At 38.5% G+C, this 22,967-nt stretch overlaps 1 protein-coding gene across 2 annotated transcripts in view; it reads right to left on the bottom strand.

The window, feature by feature from the left end:
• Positions 1–3,400: 3,400 nt before the first annotated feature.
• Positions 3,401–22,967, bottom strand: part of LOC124167746 (protein doublesex-like) — a 296,228-nt gene continuing 276,661 nt past the window's right edge. For both annotated transcript variants that reach the window (XM_046545757.1, XM_046545758.1), the window contains one exon: positions 3,401–5,379. The gene's annotated coding sequence lies outside the window, so the exon portion shown is untranslated. The remainder of the gene's footprint in view (positions 5,380–22,967) is intronic.

Raw genomic sequence — 22,967 nt, 5'->3', positions numbered from 1 at the left:
TGAGGATTGACTTGGTGAAATTTCTTCATGTTGAATTTAAAAAACTTTGTAAATGTCACATAATGATTTTAATAATAACCTGTTTTAATAAATCGCTGTGAGACATCGTCAGGTGAAAATAAATATAGGAATAGCATGACCTTAAATAAATTGAGCAGTATTTTGTAACTTGTGTGCCTTCCATCTGGCAACTTTGTATGACTTAAGGACCACCATACCCTCCTTCTAAACCCACCCTACCCACCCAACCTCGGCCAGCTTACCACCACTACTAACTCAATATATTTAAGGTCACACCTGTATCATGCATGTATTACCTGCAGTACCTGAGGATGTCGCAAAGCGACGAAACTGGTCGTTATAAAAATCATTTACATGAAATTTACAAGATTTTTATTCCATCATTCTAAATATCTATCAGAAATTTCAACGATAAGAGGGAGATGGCGTAGGTATTCCTGGACGATCGTAAAGGTTAAGTGCAATAGCATCTCGGTAATCCTACACATACTCAGCCGTGGAATAGTCGTATGATCGAAATAGCCGGACTAATGGAAACGTACAGGAAACAAACACAACGAGCAAAAAACAATTTAAGGCATAATTTTGCAATTAAATACATATAGTGAAGCCAACACTCCCTATTGCTTAGGGTTTGAGTAAAGGTCTTTAACCAAATCAATAATAATGATTATGGTCAATAAAGGTCAAGTAACGAAAACTTCATCGAAATTATGAACTGACGAACTCCGTAACACATAATAATAAAATAAATACTGGTTATGTATTGAAAAACCTTTAATTTAATTTAAAACTGACGAAATTATATTAGCTATAGGGTGGCCACCAGATCTACACCCCAAATTTCTGAGTGTATCAGATTACTGCAAGGACTGATTAGAGAAGGTGCGCTGTAATCAATGAAATAATAAACGTGAGCAAAGCAATAAAGCTATCAATAGCCTTCCAATATGGGTAATAGACCTCAGCACAGCAGAGAAGTCAAGAAAAGGAAGTATTCGTAATGTGGTGCTTCTGAAGAACGATTAAGATAAAAGTAGCATTGACTACTATGAAAAGACTAACTTATAGGGGAGAGGAATGGAGAGCCGCGTCAAATCAATCTTACGATTGTTGACTAATAATGATGATCTGAAAGGGCTTTTAAAATTCTGCGAAATTATCAAGGTAAACGAACCATGCAAACGATTTCTTGCTTTCTGGTTGCTCCTTTGAGGAATATAATTTACACGCCGACTACGAATGAAAACTATCTCGCGTACAGTTTGCTGGATAGCGGAAGGTGCAATGATGGATTGACCCTCTAATGGTGAATGCTCTAGAGTGCTGCTCATCCTCACCAAAGTGATTGCAGGATGTTTGCTTGTGTTTGTAACTCAGTTCTCACCACATTATTGTTGAATTATGGTGATGAGATATCAGAATATATGAGGAAGCGACCCCTGAGGAAAATCATGGACTGTGACTGCGGAAAGCCCAGAGGGATATAAGGGAAAATGCCATGGGGACGCGAAGAAAATGGCATAAGGTAGTGGGGTATGAAGAGCTGCAGTAAAACTATCCTTACTCGCTTAGTGATTCAGCTCGGAGGTTGATGGGTAAAAGTGAGGGTAGAGCTCGCCCGAGACAAGTCCTTGTCTCACTAATCCACGCGCGTTTTAATTTTCCACATGCAGGCAAGGGAGCAAGTTCCTTTCCCTGAGTCACCACGCACTTCGAGGATTTTTCTTGAGGTTATCCGAAGGCTTTCCCAGGGAGTTGTACCAGGGACCCTTTGGTTAATAACCAAGGGTAATACCACGCTCTCTAAAACATATCCTCGGAGTTAGTTATGTGATTGGATGATATTTTAATCCTTTGAAGTCCAACGCCGAGGTTGGCTCAACAGGCATAGTGCTAAGCATCAGTTCCAACGTCGAGTTGAGCTCGACATCACAATAGCATTGTTTCAAGAGAAATTACGCATTGAAAAATATCAATGAATAAACTCTCTAAATTAAAAAATATAATATAAAATCAGTGGATTTTTTGTTTAACCTATACAATAAGGGCATTCATTAAAAGGTCAGTAATCAATGCTGTCAATTATTTTTTGAAAAACAGGGTACTAAGTAGAGGCTTTTAATCTAATTTACTTTTACTTTGGATCACAAAAGAAAACCAAATATTAAAAAGCCATAAGTTTACGAAACATTTTTTGGACAAATGGACATTTTTTCGATTATGAAAACTGTTAAAATTAGTTTCAAACCATTTACTTAGTACCCTGTTTTTCAAACACTCCCCCCCTGGTTTTGGACCCCTCCTCTCCGAACAAAATATTGGGAATACTGTCTTGAATACTTCGACATCTATATGAGAGGCTTCAAAGTGACTATAGGTGATTAAATGTGGGAGGTTGGTTGTTTAGTTACCATAGCGACATCACGGAATGTTAATGCGTTACTCTTACCTTCGTGGTGGCTAAATGATTCCTCTCAGCACATTCTCACCATCTTTGCAGGTTGATTTTTGATGACTTCATTACCACATTAACTCGAAGAACCCACGAAGGAAGGTAATCTTTAGGGCATTTTCAAACCACAACTATGATTACACGAAAAGAAAGAATTGATATATATATATATATAAGAACCAGCTTTCATTCTGCGTTGAAGCTTAAATTGAAAAAAAAAGAATCTATACTTTGAAAAAATATAATGTTTTGCGAACGATTTTGGGCGGAAAATTAGTACCAAAACGGTTATATACCAGAAGAGTACATGCTTGTTGTTTGTCTTTACGACATTAGGAAAATTCGGGTAGAGCTTTATGGAGCGAACCCTTTTTGAAAATTATAATATTTAGGGATTTTGAATAAATCAAGATGCTGTTGAAAAGTAGCAGCATAGCAAATGTAAATGACAAAGCAGAGTTAACAGGAAAACATTTGATGATAGGGTAATTGAGTGGCGTGGTACGTCTAGCTAAACATCCAAGGATGATAGAGTCAATTATAATGTAAAATTGTGAGACGAAAATATGGGAGTGACTACGGTATGGTATTCAGAAAGACTCTACGATATCCATATCCATCCATACATTGCCATTGGGGTACAATTAAAAAGTAAATTATAAGCCTGGCACTTAAATTTTCCCACACATATCCTTATTTACGAGGTATGGTACGGCGTATGTTAACTGAGGATAATAATGGCAATTTTTTTAAGAAAGCAATGGTTACAATTTAAAACAGACACCACACGAGCCAGACTTTGCACAGAAATGGGAACTAACACGAATGTTTATACAGGTTAGTATTTACAGAAAAACATATACATTTTTTAGCACTCTGGTAGGAGGTTAAATGAATGAAATTTAGTCAAAACATAAACCAATGTAACGAGATAAAGTACTTTTTTAATTTTAAGACACTACAATAAGTTTTACTAACGACAATTTGTATTAAAATACTCCTAAAACGCCCTTCATGAGGCGCTTAAAAAGAATTTGGCTTTCTGCTCGCATTTTTATGCAAAATATAATACCATTTTCAATTTTAAAAATAGGCACTTTAAATTAAGCCATGAGGAAACCAATTGAGCTGCTTTGAGGTTATCGGTGTTGCCATCAAAAAGACAAAGAAAATGTCTGACTAACATAAAGACAATGTACGAAAAAATATGTCACTGAATTGTTTATTTACACAAATCAAGTAAATAGCCTTGATCATTTATAAATGTTAAGAGGTAAAGAATACGAACACGTATTCCGATGAAATTCCTCCAGTTGAAATGCGAATGCTTCTAAATCACGGATGGGTGAATACTATAAACAAATCGCGTAGTAATTTGAAACCATTCATTGAGAAAATAACAATATAAAGGCCTATGAAAAGCACACATTTTAGTCACGAAGCTTTCGCTCCTGACAGTTGCTCGAATAGTTTTATTTTAGCTCTTGTGCGTTTTGTTTTTCAGCAGCGAAAATCGGCATTAATGGTAAGTACTTCAGGAGAGCGTCTGTTGAATGCAGGTAAATTCTTGTGCAGGGAACACGTCTCCAAGTTCTGGGCAGCCTCAGAAGGACTTAATAGTTCAGCAAACTTTAGGCATTGGTTAATCTAAATTTGAGCATTCTAAATGCTTTTTTGGCGCATGTATTTCAACTACAGACGACAACAAATAAGGGAAAATATGAAAAAAAAACTGTTTGGTCCACTTCTAACTTCAGAAGTAACACAGTTGACACTTCACGGTTTTAAACACTGATCCTTTGGATTACTGTTCAGCACCAAGTTTCTTTTAAAATATTAGCGATGAAAGCAGGTACGCTGAAAATGTTAGTGACACAGCTCCTCTTCAACTTCTTTTATACATTCCTAAAACAACTATTGCAACCAAAAATTGTTTTGAGAGTATAAAATTCAGCGATGCATCAGGTAGAGCCAACTATTTTTTAGCACCAGAACGAAAGGCACCACTTACTAACACAAGGTAAAACTTCCACTGGTTAACACACCAGGCTTGTTATCTTGAACATAAGCGTGATACTTCCTTGCTTGAACGCCCATAACATTCACATATTGCAGCAGTAAACGGCACAACTGCAATTCGAGAGAAGAATTTTATTATTAATATGGCAGCAATACTCTTCGAATGAAATGGCATCCATTGACCTACATAATGAGGGAATAAATCTCTTCATTCCCCTATAAAAATGCTATCTGCTTCCAAACTTCGAAGATTTCCAGTCTAGGAGCTCACTCTTGCATGCCAATTGTTTTTACCTAAGCAACCATCGAGGTCACACCCCGACAATTGAAAACTAACACATCAAGTATCGTTGTAAGTACATAACGGCTTATCGTCACATTAGTGATAGGCTTTTGTCCAACTTCGGCACACACAAACTACCGGAAATGAAATAAATAAAGTACACTCCACATAGCCACAACTCGAATCATTCTTCTCCTATGAAACATTATTGTATGGACCAAATTAAAAAATAAAATAAAAAACGTTTACTTAAGGTAAAATACACTTATCGGTAAATTAGTTGAGGTCTTCAGATAAGTTTCGTCACACCGTATTTGAATTGCTGCTACGTGCAAAAGAAGATGTAGCTGGGTAGCTTAGCACGAAAAAAGTTTTTAGAGCCTCATAGATCGGTTGAACTTTTAAAAAACCTGTCATAATAACGAATGAAGATCAACGTTTGTATTTGAATTCTAGGAGAAATGCAGCATGCCTTCGGGAAAGTCTTCGTACTGAAATGCCAACTGAAGGCGAATGTCACATTTCCGGAACTGTCCACTGCCAAAGGGCGCTGGTGAGCATGCTGAAAGGGGAGCACTTCTGCGTTCATTCGATGCACTCACTGAAAAGAGAAAGAAACAGATATGCATATATTAGTCATTGGCTGAGTCAATTGCGAATAAAATATACCTAGGCATTACATCAATATGGTGTTTGCATGTTTTTCTTTTAGCGATATATGCTGAAACTTCACTTCATCTTAGGAATGTAAATGTTATTTACATTTAAACTGATGCGAATTTCGGCCAACTCTGGTTGCGTAAAAAATACGTTATGATTATCCGCGAAAACGAGAAAAATGAACATGTGACATCACGTGTTCGTTACTTCCAGTACTTGCCGTACGAGTATGGTCAATTTAATGGCTTAACCTCGTTCCACACCTTCGTGAATGTAAGATAGAAATTAACCGTACACAAGGTCAGCTTATAAATCATATTTTGTATCAGAGCGTTAAAAATATCCCAAAAATTGATGCAGTAGGGAACAACTTGGAGAAATATAACTATAAATAATTGACTAACTATATACTTAGCTATTTAAGAAGTCACCTACAAGGTAAAGAATAAAACTGGAAGCTATCAACGGTAACTAAGCACAGAGTCGAAATTAGGCATTCATGCCAGTTTTTATACGATGAAGTAGGTACCTCAATCAGAATAAAAAGCTATGTCTGGATTAAGGTATATAGAACTCTTTCAGGTACTAGAATTCTATCGCAAATACCAAAAGAAGACGTGTGTTCATCAGCACATTTATCAGTAACTGAGCATCATGTAAAATAAATGTTTTTCACAGCTTAAATTGGATTTACATTAAACATTTTGTAAATTACTCCTGCCCGCCGTCCATCCCACATTGTACATCCATCATTATTTCTCATTGTCAAAGTCCTAGTTCCTTTCATTCTACCAACATATCCAATTCTCTACCCCACTTTCATAACACTCTTCAGTCTAAACCGGGTTTAATACTTCCCCCACTCTAAGAACTAGTTTTATCTTGGCCTTCTTTCCCCTCCGTATTTCCCGTAGAACTTTCTTTCCTCGCCCATCATGCCTAACAATTCTTCACTACTTATCCTCTCCGTCCACTCCACCTTCTCCAATCTCCTTCAGACCCACACATCGAACACCTCCAGTTATATAACGGTCATTTAATCAACAACGATCATTTAATCAACTCTTTCCCATTCTTGAACGCCTACTGGGACAGGATTGCTGTAGGTTATTATACTGGTGGGAGATATGGACTGAAAGGCCAGCGGCATTTTTATCGATTGTGAACTGTCTACGGTTGACAAGGATGTTGAATTTCAGTGACCCGTATTGTGTTGTGGGATATTTCATGATTGATAATAATATTCCTTGACGCATGTAGCCCCCATAACCGATTTATGTATATAAGATCTAACATACCCAGACCAGCGGGATGTAGGTAATCATAAATTATTAACCGATGAAAACTTTCATAGGAGAGTCACCTCAAAGAATGCCATATTTTCAATGATTCAATGCAATTATTTTTTAATAATTGTATGCTATACTGATGAAATAGCACTTTCAATGGAGAGCCACCTCAAAGATTACCATGCTTTCAAAATTTTCAATTATTCAATTGAATAATTTTTTACACTCTTGCACAAAGGTTAAGAAAATACTTAGCTGTTTCACAAAATACTTTGTGAATAAAAATATTTTGTGAAACAGCTAAGTCTTTTCTTAACCTTTGTGCATCATGAAGGAGTTTCACCATGTTACGCCAACCACTATCGCATTTTACACTCTTAATTCAGTTACTCGAAATCCATCGCAAATGCCTACATAAGTACGTACCAGACTTAATTCAGTTATTGAGCATCATGTTAAAATAAATATCTTCTACTGGTTAAGTTGGGCTTACATTAAGCATTTTGTGAATTATTATTTATTAAACTGTATTGATGAAATGAGAACTTTCATTGGAGAGCCGCCTGAAATATTATCATACATATTTTCTAAATTTTCCATTCAATTATAATATGAACATTGCCTGATAAACTGATGAAGAAACAACTTGAGTTACAGAGCACTCTCAATGATATCCTACTACCTTTTCAATTCTTCCTGAAATTACGGGGCGGTCGCATAAACCCTCCCCCCTATAATCCGCCACTGTACAAGGGGGAGGTAGGGGTGGGTGAGGTTAATGTGGGCGTCTCCTTAGACGAGTGAGGTAGCTCTTCTACTCTGCATAAGGCTCCGCCCACCGCCCTTTCCTCTCATTGCAGACTCCGGGAATCGCCCTGCGCGCATTCTCGGTGAATCGCCACGGCGGTGGGTGGGGGGTGAACACCCCTTCTCTCCCCTCAATCCCCACCCTTGCGACCTTACCCCTCGCTTCCCTTCCTGTCCGTGGGAATCTTAACGCAAAGAAAGGTTGACCCGAAGTCAACTTTTTCCGGGGAGAGATCGTGGGAAAATCATATTACGTGATATTGTTATAAACACTTGAAATTTTCCAAGATTGTTGAGCGTTTTTGCAGTGGAGGTATCGAAATGGTGAGCTATATATATATTTAACTCTATGCTATAACTGTATATTTCTCTATATATCATTTAATTTAACTATCTCTCGACGCTTTTATCATCGTGGTTACTAAGACGACTAAAGAATTGTTAAGAGCGGAAGAGAGTACCCTCCGTCTCTTCCTTCCATTTAAACGACTATGTGAGTAGTGCAAATTTGTGTGTAAACTGAATGCAATACAAGGCCGTATTTATTGTTATCAATTCGTTTTGTTCGGTTTAAACCTTTCCTCGAAACAACACCATGACAACATTGAGAGGTCGTCGGTGAAATCCGAAAACTTCAATATCCGAGACATATTCATTCCGATTTTCAAATTAATTAGCCCTTGTCCGATTATTTTCCCTAAATTCTGTTTTTAAATTGTTTCAGTTTGCTCCGTTCAAACGCTTATAGTCAGAAATGCAGAAGCTACAATCATCGGATAAAGACTGAACTACGAAAATCGGCTATATTTTACAAGTTCTGCCATAAACTCTATATTTCTCTATATTACGTAAATCATTTAATTTAACTATCTCTCGACGCTTTTGTCATCGTGGTTACTAAGACGACTAAAGTATTGTCAAGAGCGAAAGAGCGTACCCTCCGTCTCTTCCTTCCATTTAAACGACATGGTGAGTGCTTTTTTTTCGCTTTTCAAACCACTTATGGATACAATACTCGAACACACGTGATACAAATTTGTTTCCTTACCCCTAATTACCCACTTGATGAATTCAAGCGCCAAAATACTCGTTTTAATAATAGATGAAAATTGCAAGTCTTTATTTCAATGCGGAAAAAATCCATTGCCTACATCACGCTTGAATATTCGGATTTTATTACTAAATGATACACGAGGGTATCAAGCTGTCCACTTAATTTTGAATTAACAAACTCTAAAACACGTGACTCAATTGGCTTGCAATCATCGTTAGCTATTCAAAATAATAAACTTTGAAAGGTTTTGATGACTTAAAAAATTACATCTATATCCTACCGCGCTTTTAAGGCCGTTTTACTCGTGACGCGTAATGGCGCAGGTTATAACTGCATTGATTTCTCATCATGGCGAGCCATTACGCGAACGCACGAACGAAATTAGAACAGGGGCTATTTTGCCATCTCACATCCACGCATTCTCGCATGCGTTCTGGCCATTTACCGCTTTACACGGTGCAATTTTGACTGCGCCTTCATATACATTTCAGATTGAGCAATTACGAGTCCCGTGTAAAACGAATATTAAAGTGCCTTGCAATCATCAGCAGCGGCTGATGATGATTGCAAGCAAATCGATATATAAGTGGAAATTACGATATCTTTGCGTATCGCCAGATTAACACGCTTACTTTGATTGCAACGGGAGTAACTCCGAAGCGATATCCCAATATTACCATTAAAAATTAAGTGTTTCTTGAGTGACAATGCGCTTCGTGATGGCAGAAGTAAAAACAAAACAAAATAAGTGACATATGAGAAGGAGAAATTAATTCATCTTCTCTTCTTTGCGAGAAAATTAAAATAAACAATTTGTAATAACATTCTTTGCCTACGTAGTTAAATCAACAATAGCCTCTTGCGATATCGTTCAACGTGGAACCGATTCAACTTCGGTAACAGATCGAGAGAACAATCGATTCGTGCTCTTTCCGCAATGCTTCGCAAACGCCGTCCAGTGTCCACGCCTAAGAGTCAAGTTATATACTCCGACTCGACTGCTATAGCCGTAAAAGTCGTCGTGTAATACCAGCTCTAATAGGTAAAGATTAAGCCAGCAATATTCCTTGACATTTCCAGAGATCGAAACGACATTTGGTTACAATTTTAAAGTACGATATAAGTCCAAAGTACACCTTTATCCTACCCCGCAAGCCGCCTGGTGGATGTTGTTAGGACAACAGACGTTAGCTATAAGTGAAAATATCCGACGTTTCAGTGATTTCAATGCAAGAGTTCAATCTAGCAGTTATAAAAGTCCTTTCTTGTTAGGGGGAAAATCAAATTTTTCATATCTTTCAGATGGGCATCATATTTCACTTATTACATCGTTTCTGGCGGACGTAAAAAATACAATGAGGATCTACGATTGTTTAACTGATGATTTCAGGCTTAAGTGTGTAAAACCTTTTCATTATGGGAAATGAAAGGATAAAATTTGTTAAGTTTACCAATATAACTTTGAAAAAGCATGACCCGGCTTTCATAACATTGTTACGTCGTCAGGTAGGATGGGAAGAATATAGTTACATCGTCACATACGATGGGTTGACCTGAGGTTGCAGCTATGCCACGAAACACGGATCGTGCTTATTCAAAAATATATAAGTGAACCAGTGGCGTCATGGTGCCGGAACCGGCTGGAACGCCGTTCCGGCACTGGTTAACAAAAGACATAATAGTCAGATAACACTTTTAACATTTTTTTTTGCCTCAAAATTACTAATTTATACATTCGTAACCGAAGCAAAAAATTTAGTAATGAAATGTAAATAATGACTTGTAATAAAAAACACACACAGAGTAATAAATCACTTCTAAAGAAAATTGAGGAAAGTGCATTTTTTTGCCATGACGTCACTGAGGTGAACTTATTTATAAGTTTATTCATATAAATTTCTTCTTTCGTTTTCCATTCTATGATTGTTATCTCCGTGTCGCACTGACAGATATATATTATTGAATAATGCCTAGATTTTAAGCCTATGCTTACATAAGGAAGTACTTAGTTGTAAAAAAGATAGAAACTAAATCCGACGCAATGAAACAGAAAGCTCACATAATTTGAAGTCGAATATATGTGCAATATAAAAAGGCTTCAGCGAGTAGAGAGATTAAGGAAATTCAAAATTGTCCTCAAGATGTTTGGTAAATACGGTCTTAACTATACCCCCTCCATTGAGCACCCGAAAATGTGATTCAGTGATATAAACCACGATTTTTTTCCGTGTAACTAGTCTATGCTTGATACTACGTACAAAATATTATCTAAATCTATCTATTTTTTTCAATACAATTTCTTTGACCATGGATAATATAATATTTATCGCAAACATTTTATACGATTACGACGTGATTGTTAGACATAAAATTTTGATTCTGCCCACATTTTCTTTAAATATAAGGAAAAAAGTCATTAAAGATAATTTACCGGACATAAAACTATATTTTCATATGAAAGACGAGTACTCTTTCTCGTAGGCTTCCACTGATGGCTGAGAATGAAAACACCCACATGCTCAAGGCTTAAACGGAGTTTTTGACATCACGAACGGTAAGTAAATATATCCCACGGGAGATTACGGATTAATTTTGAAAATTTATTTCAGGCGTAATATATTGCTGTTGTAATAACTATATTTACCAACGTGCACAATTTTTCAGTGCCTGCAACATAGTCAAACACCCACTTATGTAATTTTAAGTATACCGGGACTAGCCACGGAGATAACTTTAAGGAGTCACCCGCAATGCACAAATTGTGCGAAAAATCCACAGAAAAAAAAATCATTCGCCTTGATCAGGTTTCGAACAAATAAGGACAGATAAAAAAATGAATATTACATAATTAAAACGAAAGGCGTGTCAGTGTTTATGAAAATTCGAATGACCATATTTCAATGACTGCGGGAGAAAAATCAACGTCAAAAGCCAGCTTTCTAAGCTTGCTTGAAATAAGATCACATTCTTCACCTGCTTGGCATATTTCCAAGCACCTTTAATATCAGTTCAAGATATCTAGTCGATAAAATGACTACTTTTTTGCAATATGAAGTTACAGGAGTTGCGGGCACCCCACCCTCACATCATGCCACAATTTAATAATGAGCGTGAAATAGTCTGCTTGTCGCAATAAACTGGTTTCGCAATAAAATATTTATTATGATCTTAGATTTTCCCGGCGTATCAGTTGCAGAAAGGTTTCTCGGGTTTTCCACCGGTTGATGTCGTCCATGTCTCCCGACGTTTCGATCTGCGACTTGCTGATCATCCTCAGGGGATCTTCCGAATGCCGTTCTTCAAAAATTTTCAGTATATATACACTCCATCCGAGTTCAGGTGTAACCTGATTGGTTCACGCTTGTTGAGGTTTTCCCGCCATTTTTGTCGTATATAATAGACTTCATTATTGGTCTCCAAGCATTGCTGATTTGGAAACCAGTGTCCCTGTTGAAGTTGTTGCGGTTGACGCGGATCTGAATGGCTTCCTTGACAAGGCGGTCCCAGTAGCCATGTGCTCGGCATAGCAGTTTCGTCTCCTTCCATTGTATGGCATGATCTTCATTGATGCTATGCTCCGCCACTGCAGACTTTTCCGGTTGGGCCAGCCGTAAGTACCTCTGATGTTCCTTCGTTCTGGTTTCAATAGTTCGACTGGTCTCTCCAATGTATTTCTTTCCGCACTCGCATGGAATTTCGTAGACTCCTGGTGTCTTCAGTCCGAGGGGATCCTTTACTCTCACCAGTTGATCCCTGAGCTTTGGAGGTGGTAAATGAATTGTCTTAATATTGTATCTGCCTAGAATGCGTTGTATCTTTCCGGATATTGTGGAGACATAGGGAAGAAAGGCTTTCGCGGTCGGCTCTTCTTGCGGCTCTCTTATGCCGCCAACGGGCTTGTTAAAGGTCCTTTTTAGGGCCTCAGAAATCTGAGGCCCTAAAAAGGACCTTTAACAAGCCCGTTGGCGGCATAAGAGAGCCGCAAGAAGAGCCGACCGCGAAAGCCTTTCTTCCCTATGTCTCCACAATATCCGGAAAGATACAACGCATTCTAGGCAGATACAATATTAAGACAATTCATTTACCACCTCCAAAGCTCAGGGATCAACTGGTGAGAGTAAAGGATCCCCTCGGACTGAAGACACCAGGAGTCTACGAAATTCCATGCGAGTGCGGAAAGAAATACATTGGAGAGACCAGTCGAACTATTGAAACCAGAACGAAGGAACATCAGAGGTACTTACGGCTGGCCCAACCGGAAAAGTCTGCAGTGGCGGAGCATAGCATCAATGAAGATCATGCCATACAATGGAAGGAGACGAAACTGCTATGCCGAGCACATGGCTACTGGGACCGCCTTGTCAAGGAAGCCATTCAGATCCGCGTCAACCGCAACAACTTCAACAGGGACACTGGTTTCCAAATCAGCAATGCTTGGAGACCAATAATGAAGTCTATTATATACGACAAAAATGGCGGGAAAACCTCAACAAGCGTGAACCAATCAGGTTACACCTGAACTCGGATGGAGTGTATATATACTGAAAATTTTTGAAGAACGGCATTCGGAAGATCCCCTGAGGATGATCAGCAAGTCGCAGATCGAAACGTCGGGAGACATGGACGACATCAACCGGTGGAAAACCCGAGAAACCTTTCTGCAAATATTTATTAATTTCTCATCTGTTGTTCCCAGTTGTTTTAATTTTCTTCCTTTTGTAAATGGGTGACATTCGAATGTGATAATGTAGGAAATATTTCTCCATATAAAAGAAAACCTTCTTATAAAATTAGGCATATACTATCATAAAGAATAAGCGTACATGAAAATGCATAAAGCCACGTGACAGTTTGACAAAGAATGTAAGAAAAAAATCGAAGATAAAAGCCAGCTTTCAAAGCTTGGCGGAAGTTAAGATCACACACATAACAAAATTTGCCTGTATGTATTATATAAAAAATACTTAAAAAATGCGATAGGTCAAAGAGACACGACGAAGATAAATGGTTATAGATCGTGTGAGAAATGCAGCAGTTCCAATAAGAGCAGGGGACGAGATACGGCATTTGAAAACCTTGGGTTAAAGGTGTTCTAAGTAATAGATTTAATTTTATCATGAGAAACGACAGCCTGATAAAATTATCGTTGAAGGACTGGTCGAAGGAAAGGACGGAAGATTACGACGACCAATGAGATACAAGAGCCAGGAAATGATGAATATAAAGCAGAAGAATTATGTAGAAGTTAAAATAAAAGCAGATTGGAGAAGTGAGTGAGAACTATGCCAAATCAATCTTAGGATTGATGACTTTTGGCAATCATTATGACACATGAGGAGTTGAGAAGCCAAGGGGTAAGAGTGATTATTTTCTCAACAGAGGTAGGTTAAGCTAACTTCTTATAAGAAATACACAAAAACTTGGTTGCCAAGGGATACGAAGGAGTCTCTGTTCTGCGATGACATCGAGTGGAAAATCAAATGCACCACTAAGTATTTAATTGATTTCGTTTGTTTTCAATAGCTAATTTAGGTACCTAACTCTGTGTAGAAAAAAGAAATCACTAGTACTAGTGATGAGCGGAACTGTGATTTTCGGATCACTTCGTTACCTGTGACTGCTACTCATCAGTAACGGTGATTCTTAACTGTGATTGCGATCACCGAGGTGAATCACTCTTAAAAGTCATCGGCGATTTGTGGCCCTGCTATTCCTGCTACTTTGTCCAATTCCAAGGAATGAGCTCTCCTCAATAGGAACAAATAAACTTATAGAAAATTGTAAAATTAGGCAAATTATTTTTTTTTGAGGGAATAGTTCTGATTCCGAGTTTATATTACAATAATTAAGTAAATTTGATGTGGTAAAAGAATTGATAAGGGGCAATCATTTTTTATACATATTTATAATCAAACCATCATAATTCAAAGCTTTAGCTGTATATTTCGCACAGAATGTCTTATTCATCCTTATTTTACTGTTGGTAGCATCATGGTAGCTGCCGAAGCTAACTTCACCGTATTCACAGTGGCAGTGATTTCGAGTATTTGGTGATTTAGTTACCGGCAGTGATCGGCTACTTCTCTTCAATCACAGGTGGCGATATATCGCATATCACTTGGTAGCAGCAAGAGCTATCTTCACCGAATCCAGTGATTGAATCACCGATCACAGTGATTTCGAATATTGAATCACCGACAGTGACTGCTACTTTTCAGTAACGGTGATTCAATCACAGTTAACGATATATCGATCATCACTAACTAGTACCCCTTGGCATCTCACCCACTCATATTTTGTTCATCCATACCAGTGGCGTGACTATCGGCGCATGAGATGGATAGATTCTCCCACCCAAGCCTCTGAGAATTAAATAGTACACCAACGTTTTCCCTGTTGTGATGATTTACGCGGAATTTCGAGTGAAAGCCAAGTTTCAAATGCCAAAATGATGTAAAATGTATTTTCAGGCATGTAATTTCTCAAAAATTGTCCCGTTGCATGAGGGGGAAGGCCGAGGCCCCCCCAAAGCAGTCACGCCACTGATCCATACCATAAATTCAGTGAAAAATGCCCAGGACCAGTGGCGTAACTAAGGGGGGGATAAGGGGATAGATCTCCCCCCCCCCAAGACTCAAAGATAAAAAAAATATTTAAAACTATCGTCTAATTTTGACAGGTTTTAACAGCATCTGCTTTCAGTTACATTTTTAGTGCCAAAATGATGTAGAATGTATTTCCAGGCATGTCATCTTTCAAAAAATTTTCCGAACCCCCATTGCCTGGGTGGTCCCCACCCCAGGCCATCTCACCCTCTCCCCTCACCCTCCAAAGCATATTCCTAGTTGCGCCACTGCCTATAACAATAGAGACTCAATCGCTGATACTGCTTTTCGGATACAATGATTTTTCTTGCGTCAGAGTGTTCTCTTTACTTGAAAATATTGGGACTATTTGCAAACCTTCCTCCTTAAGAGAATGCATAACCTCCGTTTTTATTGGTCTGTTTTGGTGATACATGAGAGTCTCTTTAAAACTAATTTAGTTATTTATTTTATTTATTTATTTCACACACCACCGAAAACAGCACTGTTCGGCCTTTACATCGGGGTTGATAACATTTAACAATCACAAACATCCATGCCGTGGATAAGGGTAACTTTCCCAGACGGGACTCGAACGCGCGATCTTCGGTTTGGCAGGCGAGGACTTTACCCCGCCGCCACCGAGGCCGGCCTAATGAATGGATCTTGATAATCTCAGTATATGTAGGGCATACCCTGAAAAACATATGGCCGAATTTAAAACTTGAATATTTTACCTCAGTATTCTATGAAATGCAAGTTTTATATTTGTTAAAAGATAAAAATTGCATCGGAATAAAAAGTCTCCGGGGATCGGGTTGATTTGGCGAATAGAATTTTCAGGGACTGCTCGATTCCTGCTAGAATATTGTGTCCGGAGGACATTTCAAGTGCAACACTCCGTCCGTCGGATGGGACGTTAAGCCGTGGTCCCCTTGGCGCCCTTCGTTATGAGCATGCTAATGCCGACGCCGGTTTTCTCTCCGCCCTTCCTTCCATACCTTTCCCACATGGCGCAAATAACCTTAGCTCTTGGTGGCCTCAGGGCCGGATTTACCGTAAGGCAAAATTGGCATGTGCATAGGGGTGCCTTCAAGGGCGGCAGTTCGTTCAGTTACAGCAGTGCGTAATTTTTTTTTTTTTTGAAGTTACTCTTCTTATTTGTGGCATGAAATAAGGCCAGACATTATTTATGGAAAGGGTATTCATAAGGTGTTTTAGTTGCTTAAGAGTTAAACAGTTTCATGTAGTTTTACGCCGAACTTTTTCTATAATTGAATTGTCAATGTTTTCCCCGCGTAAAAATTCAAGCATAAACTTATGCTATCAGCCTTATATCTGTTTATTCCTTTTTTCCGAACCTTACCTCATTCGAGTGGCTATGCCTTATCATGTAAATCATGGAGGGGAGGGGGCTCAAGTGAGGAGGGGCGCTCAATGGAGAGTTAACTATAGCGTAACTTTGGGTAAATCCGGCCCAGGGTGGCCTCTTCCAAATACCATGCCATAAAATGTTTCCAATAATCCGGCGTTTTCGATAATCCGGCAGCATACGTATGGTATTACTGAGATCGCGCTGCATGTGACCAAAAGAGGACAAAACACGACCGGTCGAGAGGGAGCTAAGTGTCGCAAATGAGCACGCCTAGGTACACCTCGTCTCTTCTTCGCGTTGCCACGAGTCATAACGCGGCGCCGCGAACGCACGTGGACTCGTCTTTTAAATAGCATCAATAAAGCGGGAGGAGAGGTGGGGTTGGGATGGAGGATGATAGAAGGCACACGTGCGCGCGCGCGCCTGATGAAACGAATTGCTCAACGGCAGTGCGAACGGCGGGAGAAGATTTTGAATTCGGTAAGAAGTTCCTCTATTCGCGCGGAAGGAGAGAAAATAAAAGGTATGAGGCGTGGGCGAGCTGGACGTAGCGTAGTGCATCCATCCACCCTCTCACTACGCTACCTTCCAGACCGCGCGCTACCGACTCACGGAGCTATGCGGGTGAATCATGAGAGGGCGGTTAAAATCGATATGGGCATTCGGAAGCGATGCACGTTGAGATTCCTAGGGGGTAGGTACTTTGTTTAGCATTGCAGATTTTTAGCCGATGCCTTCCGTAATGACGGGGCTTCTGAGTTTCTTCTGACATTCTCGTCATACATGCACGCGTAGATACTCGAACAATGGCTGCACTGATGTAATGGAAATTTTTGCATTTGCATTTTTTTATGTTCGCGATTGCGTGAAATCAATTTGATATCTTGAAATCTTAGTATATTGGTTATATCTATCGCGGTAAAACTCATATTAGTCTCGGTTATTCGCGGAATAGAACAGGAAATATTCAATTTGGATCTCGAAACAAAAAATATGCAAAAATTTATTAATTCACTGGATAGCTCGGAATTTACTAAATTGAAATAATGAGGACTGTTTCAACCTCCGATCGCTCAGCAAAGAAGCATACAAGGAACAGACTGCGCAGGTAGTGAAACCGCGCGTCCTTCGCACCACACACTCAAGTTTCTGGCCAAAAGATGTTAGTTTAACGTCAGTAGCAATCTCATTCACTACACTGCCTCAATAGATTATCCCGCGACAGCCAGAAAACTCGCCGAATGGCTTCAGCATTGACATGTGTTTAGAAGACCTTTAAGATGATACAGGAGAATTTTTTTAATGCACTGTGGCTAGAGTGTGAAATAGTGTAAAACATTATGCCCATTCCCATCTAAAACAAAAGAAGACACATGCTGGCTTCTGGAAGTGTTCTGATCCATGACAACGCCCGTCATCTCAGCGCTGATGCAGCCCTTGAGCAATTTCAATGGGACATTTTCTATCACCCGCCGTGCCGTGCCGACCTAGTGCCATGTTACTTCCATCTTTACGCTAAAATGAAGATGTGGCTAGGAGGGAAGCCTTTTCAAACAGGCGATGTGATACAGGAGAAAGGCAAAATTCATTGAAGTCATTGGTGGCAACATCGTAAGACGAAGGTATAGTAAAGCTTGTCCACACGCGCGATTATGTCGAAAGGACTCCAAAAGTGTGCTCAACATTTAGCAATGAAATAATTTTTCATCAATCACTTCGTCCTCTGTTCATTAGCCACCGGAGGTTGAAAAAAAATGGCCCTCGTTAAAACTATAAATCAAACATTGTATATCACATATAACTCTCCCACCGCTGGGATTTGAACCCGGCTCTGCATTCCAGTTATCACACCATTCCGATCCTAGAATTAATTACACAGACTACCCCCTCTCCCTCATATGAGATGTCATGAGATTTTACTCGATCCCCACCCTCAAATCTCTCGTGATATTGTACAAAATGCGCATTTTCAGTGTAACCACGTAAATGTATGCTTCAAAGCATTGTAATTATTTTAAAAACATTTTTTTTAATTCACTAACTCATTATTAACTTTGTGGTATTCCACTATAAGTCAGGAAGAACGAACATTGAAGTGCTTACAAAAATAACAAGGATGATAATTAAAGTAATTTTGCTAAACACTTAATATGCAGTTGCCATAGGAGCGATTTTAAAATATTTTAAAATTATGCAACGACCGGCGTGAATTGGATACTGGATAGCAGTTGGAAATTTTAAAAATTATTGAAAGTCAGGATACCCCTCTGATAAACGAATATCTTTACCCATCCTTTTCCCCTATTCTGGCCTCTGTTTTAAAACTCATCTCTTCCTCCGTTAGGTAACAAAGTAACTTTAATAAGATAAATACATCATAATTTACGCCTGAACATGATGATAACTAATCGAAAATCGGGTCGCGTTATGTAAAAAGGTAGTGGTCTATGTAATAGTGAAATATCCACGAAAATTTAATTTTTAAAACTATTTTTATTTATTATTAGTTAAGGCTAGTATTTAAGATTACGAAGTTTCTATTGTAGAATCACATTTTACACTGTTTGTTGCGGAAAAATATACGCTATACTAGCCAGGACCCCTTTCTCTCCCACGTGAGAATAGGTGACAATCGGCTTCACCTTCTTCCCTAAACGCATAACGTAATTAATAGATGCCCCGTTAATTACATTGCAGCAGTTAATTCTTTCATATTTATAGCTCGAATCAATCTTTGTGCCTGCAACTATTGTTTCTGGCGACTAGCGTGTCAATTGACCCTTTTACCCGTGACTAATCATTTCAATCTCACCGAGATAGCTCTGAAAAACTTCAAATTGACATCCAGTGGCGATGCTTTAAGCAGATATTTCCACGTCACATAATATATCTCTCGGTGGAAACCTTTGTTGAGCAACATTTGATAGCCGGCGGCAATTGTCTCGGAAGTTAATTATGAATTCAGCATTTTAAGCAGTCAACAGGATGGTTGAACGCGCGCCCTGGGAGGTCTTGCATAGGAAAAGATTAATTATAGGAGTGAAGAGAAAGATTGAACCTGTGGTTACATAACTTTTTATTTGCTGTTAGAATTGACTTAACCAGTAGTAGTATAAAAATAACCCTTAAAAAAATACGTGAATTGATGGGAAATGGCAGGTGTAATAAGGTAAAAATTTATGACTGCCGGTAGATTACGATATTCTGTTATGAGATTAGTAATTGAAAACAATGGTTGCGTTTATGCGGAAAATAGGTATCTAATAAATAGATTTCTTCAATTATGATCCACGAATTGATACTGCTATAGATATTTAAGGGATTTTTATTACGTAATCGCTATTTGGGTTAAGATCATTTCATTATTTAAAATTTCACCCGCGATACATCATAATACACTACGGGCGAAGAGCTGTGTTTACACAGTTTTACATTAAGTAGTTTGGGAGCCATTTGAGAGGGGTCATGCGCAAGCTTAAATGTTCTTAAGCAATTTGAGCAGCTTTCAGAGCGACATGCAGGCTATCATCATAGATCTGCATAGTTGTAATGAAAGGTAGTAGCACTTTCGGACTGTTATTCTTCTCTTCGGACTTCGATCACTTAGCTCATAAAGACATCATCAGGTGCAAAAGCATGATGAATCTGTTAGTCGAAAAGCGACGTATGCATTTAATAACTGTGGAATAGTTCAATTGACTTTTATTTTAATGCGTCGACTTCCTCTATACGACGTCTTAATCGGTTGAACCTGCACTTTATTTTTCCAGTCAAATAGATAGAACAAGAGAAATAATTTTGCCAAACGGGTTGGTATAGCAACTAGAATGTCCCCTGATAAAATGAAGGTGTTAAATGTCAGGTCAAACTCATACAGTCCAATCTTTCTCAGCGAAAAATAACACTTAGTGCCAGTCGCTAATTTAAAAGCCCTTCTGAAAAAAACCGGCCATTATGACTAAATTCATATAATTTTTTCAGACATCAGCAGAAATTTTATATTTACTAAGAAGAGTATTTCAATAAATGTTGGTTTTAATTTATGAATGAGTTATGAATAAAATTATTTGGTGATTTTTAAATATAGGCATCATATAAATATGAAAACATGCAGTTTTTGAAAACTATAAGAAGTTGAAACAATTGACCTATGGCCATTAAATGCATTATGATTTTTTAACAAGCTCAATATGAACTATTTTGCTCAAGGAAACTATAAAACATGTTGTTTCACATGCAATATTACGTACTGGGCAATATTCAGAGATATTACTAATTATAAGACGTAATATAACGTCCGTGGCAAGCAAAGTGTAAACTTTTTTCGTTCTCACTGAGGTTGGAGGTGCTGAAAGCTTTCGTTTCAGCACCTCCAACCAGACTCTAATAAGTTCGATCGCAAATTTCATTTCATTGATGTCTGTGACAGTTAGAACAATGAATAGAACGATACTTTTCCCTATTCCTATTCGTCAAATACCCCTCGAACCATTCGTGAATACAAATTGCGGCCCTTTAGCAGATTAGTGGATGACGTCACGAACTCATCACTAGTGTGTTGCCACTTTCACGCTACTACTCGGCCTTGCTCACGGGTCTCGCGAGGTTCCTTGCTTTTTACACTTTTGTGAGCGATTCACGACCTCAATGAAAATATTACCATGAACGAGTAAATAAGCCAGAGATCTAATGACGTAATCAACTCAAGAAAATTGGGCAGCGACTTTCGAGTATTCTCATTTCAAACCTGAAAGAACATGGATTTATATGGAAGAAATTATTTTTTCGCCGTACCTGATATTTTTTTTAATTTTCTACCGAATTCTTTCAATGAATTACGATTGCGGGTCTGAAATTATAAACTTAACTACCCCAGTAAAGCGGCTTTCGAGTCAGTATGCTAATGTAGATGAAGATGATGCGAGCCTCTGTCATTTCAAAACCAGGTGCTGCTCGCTAAAGACGTGTTAGGGGAATATAAACGAGCCCAGTCTTGAAATCTTGATTCTTTTGTGGCGAGACGTAATGATGACCGGAATCTATCATTTTCTCCAGACGCCTCCGCGAGGTAGCAACAGCTTGCGAACTCCCACCGTGGCGCTGTCTTCGCAAACCTCACGACACCGACACGGGGGGCTAGTTAACCGCTTTCCCGCAGCGTTGGTAATTGAGGGGGAGTGTTTCTAACGCAGAGCGCATTGCATAACATCAGCCATGCGCGGAACTTTAAGTGCACCTCGTGAAAGGGCGAGGAACTTCATTGTATCTCAATGTCACCCGCTTCTCTCATGCAGAAGCCGATGGCGGTTACTCGATATGATTGTAATAAATGATTGTCAGCCATGCATTCTGTTTGATTTTCACCTCCGTAGTATAATGAAATCTATAAATACTTAAACAATGAACTGATTAGCTAAATAAAATATGCAATATTATGAATTTCACTCAGTTATTTGATCAAAATAAAATTTACTTGAATACATATAATGCCATGTTTGAAATAGCTTAAAGGCGGTCACTTGATATGATTCTAATATATATTGTCAGCCATGCGTGGTGTTTGATTTACACTTCCGTAGGATAATCAAAACAGTAAATACTCAAAAATGAGCAGATTAGCTAAAAAAGTGCAAGATTGATTAAAATGTTATTTATTTGAATAAATGTATTGCCATGCTTTAGCTAACATATCTACGTTTGTACTTCATAAATAACCTGCTTAATTCTTGGTTCGGGCTATCCTAGTCAGTAATTATGGGTACAAATAACTTCTACGAATAGAAAGAAAATTGCACATATAAAAAGCAATTAGGGATTATTATATATCCTATACTTCAGTCTCATCATGATTAACGCCTTAATATTACCTAAGTGTCGTGATACACCACCTATTCCTCGAAGAGTTTATGAAAACAGAAGTACCTCCGGGGCACTGAAATATTTTGCCAATCGAAGTAGGTGTTTCGCCCTCGTTAAAACAGGGACAAAAGCAAATCAATTTATCAGTACAGAAAAGGAGGCACTTGGATAAACCCAACTCCATTTACTTGGCAACAAAAAAGACCGTCTATTTTCGAGATAGCAGAGAAACTGAGGGTATATTTAATGATTTTCAGAGACACGCAAGACAAAATACAACATCCAATGCTTTTTTTTGCTGTTGAAGACACGCCGGATGTGATATCGAATCACCTGTGGTTCGAAACCACAATTCACTACTCGCAATCATGTAACTTTTATGAGCTTACAAGCCAAAAGTTATCGATGAAATGCCACCAACAGATTCCTGGCAAGAGTTTTTTACACACATTTTTCTCGGCATACCATAACGAGACTGAGGTAGAAAAACGCATGATGTGAAGAACATAGTTTGAATAATTTAGGTTTCCAAACTACCACCTTGAACTGCATTAAATTACC

This window comes from Ischnura elegans, chromosome 11 (genome assembly GCF_921293095.1).
Source record: "Ischnura elegans chromosome 11, ioIscEleg1.1, whole genome shotgun sequence".
NCBI lineage: Eukaryota > Metazoa > Arthropoda > Insecta > Odonata > Coenagrionidae > Ischnura > Ischnura elegans.
The sequence above is the reverse complement of the archived record's forward strand: the minus strand, read 5'-3'. Positions and strand labels throughout refer to the sequence as shown.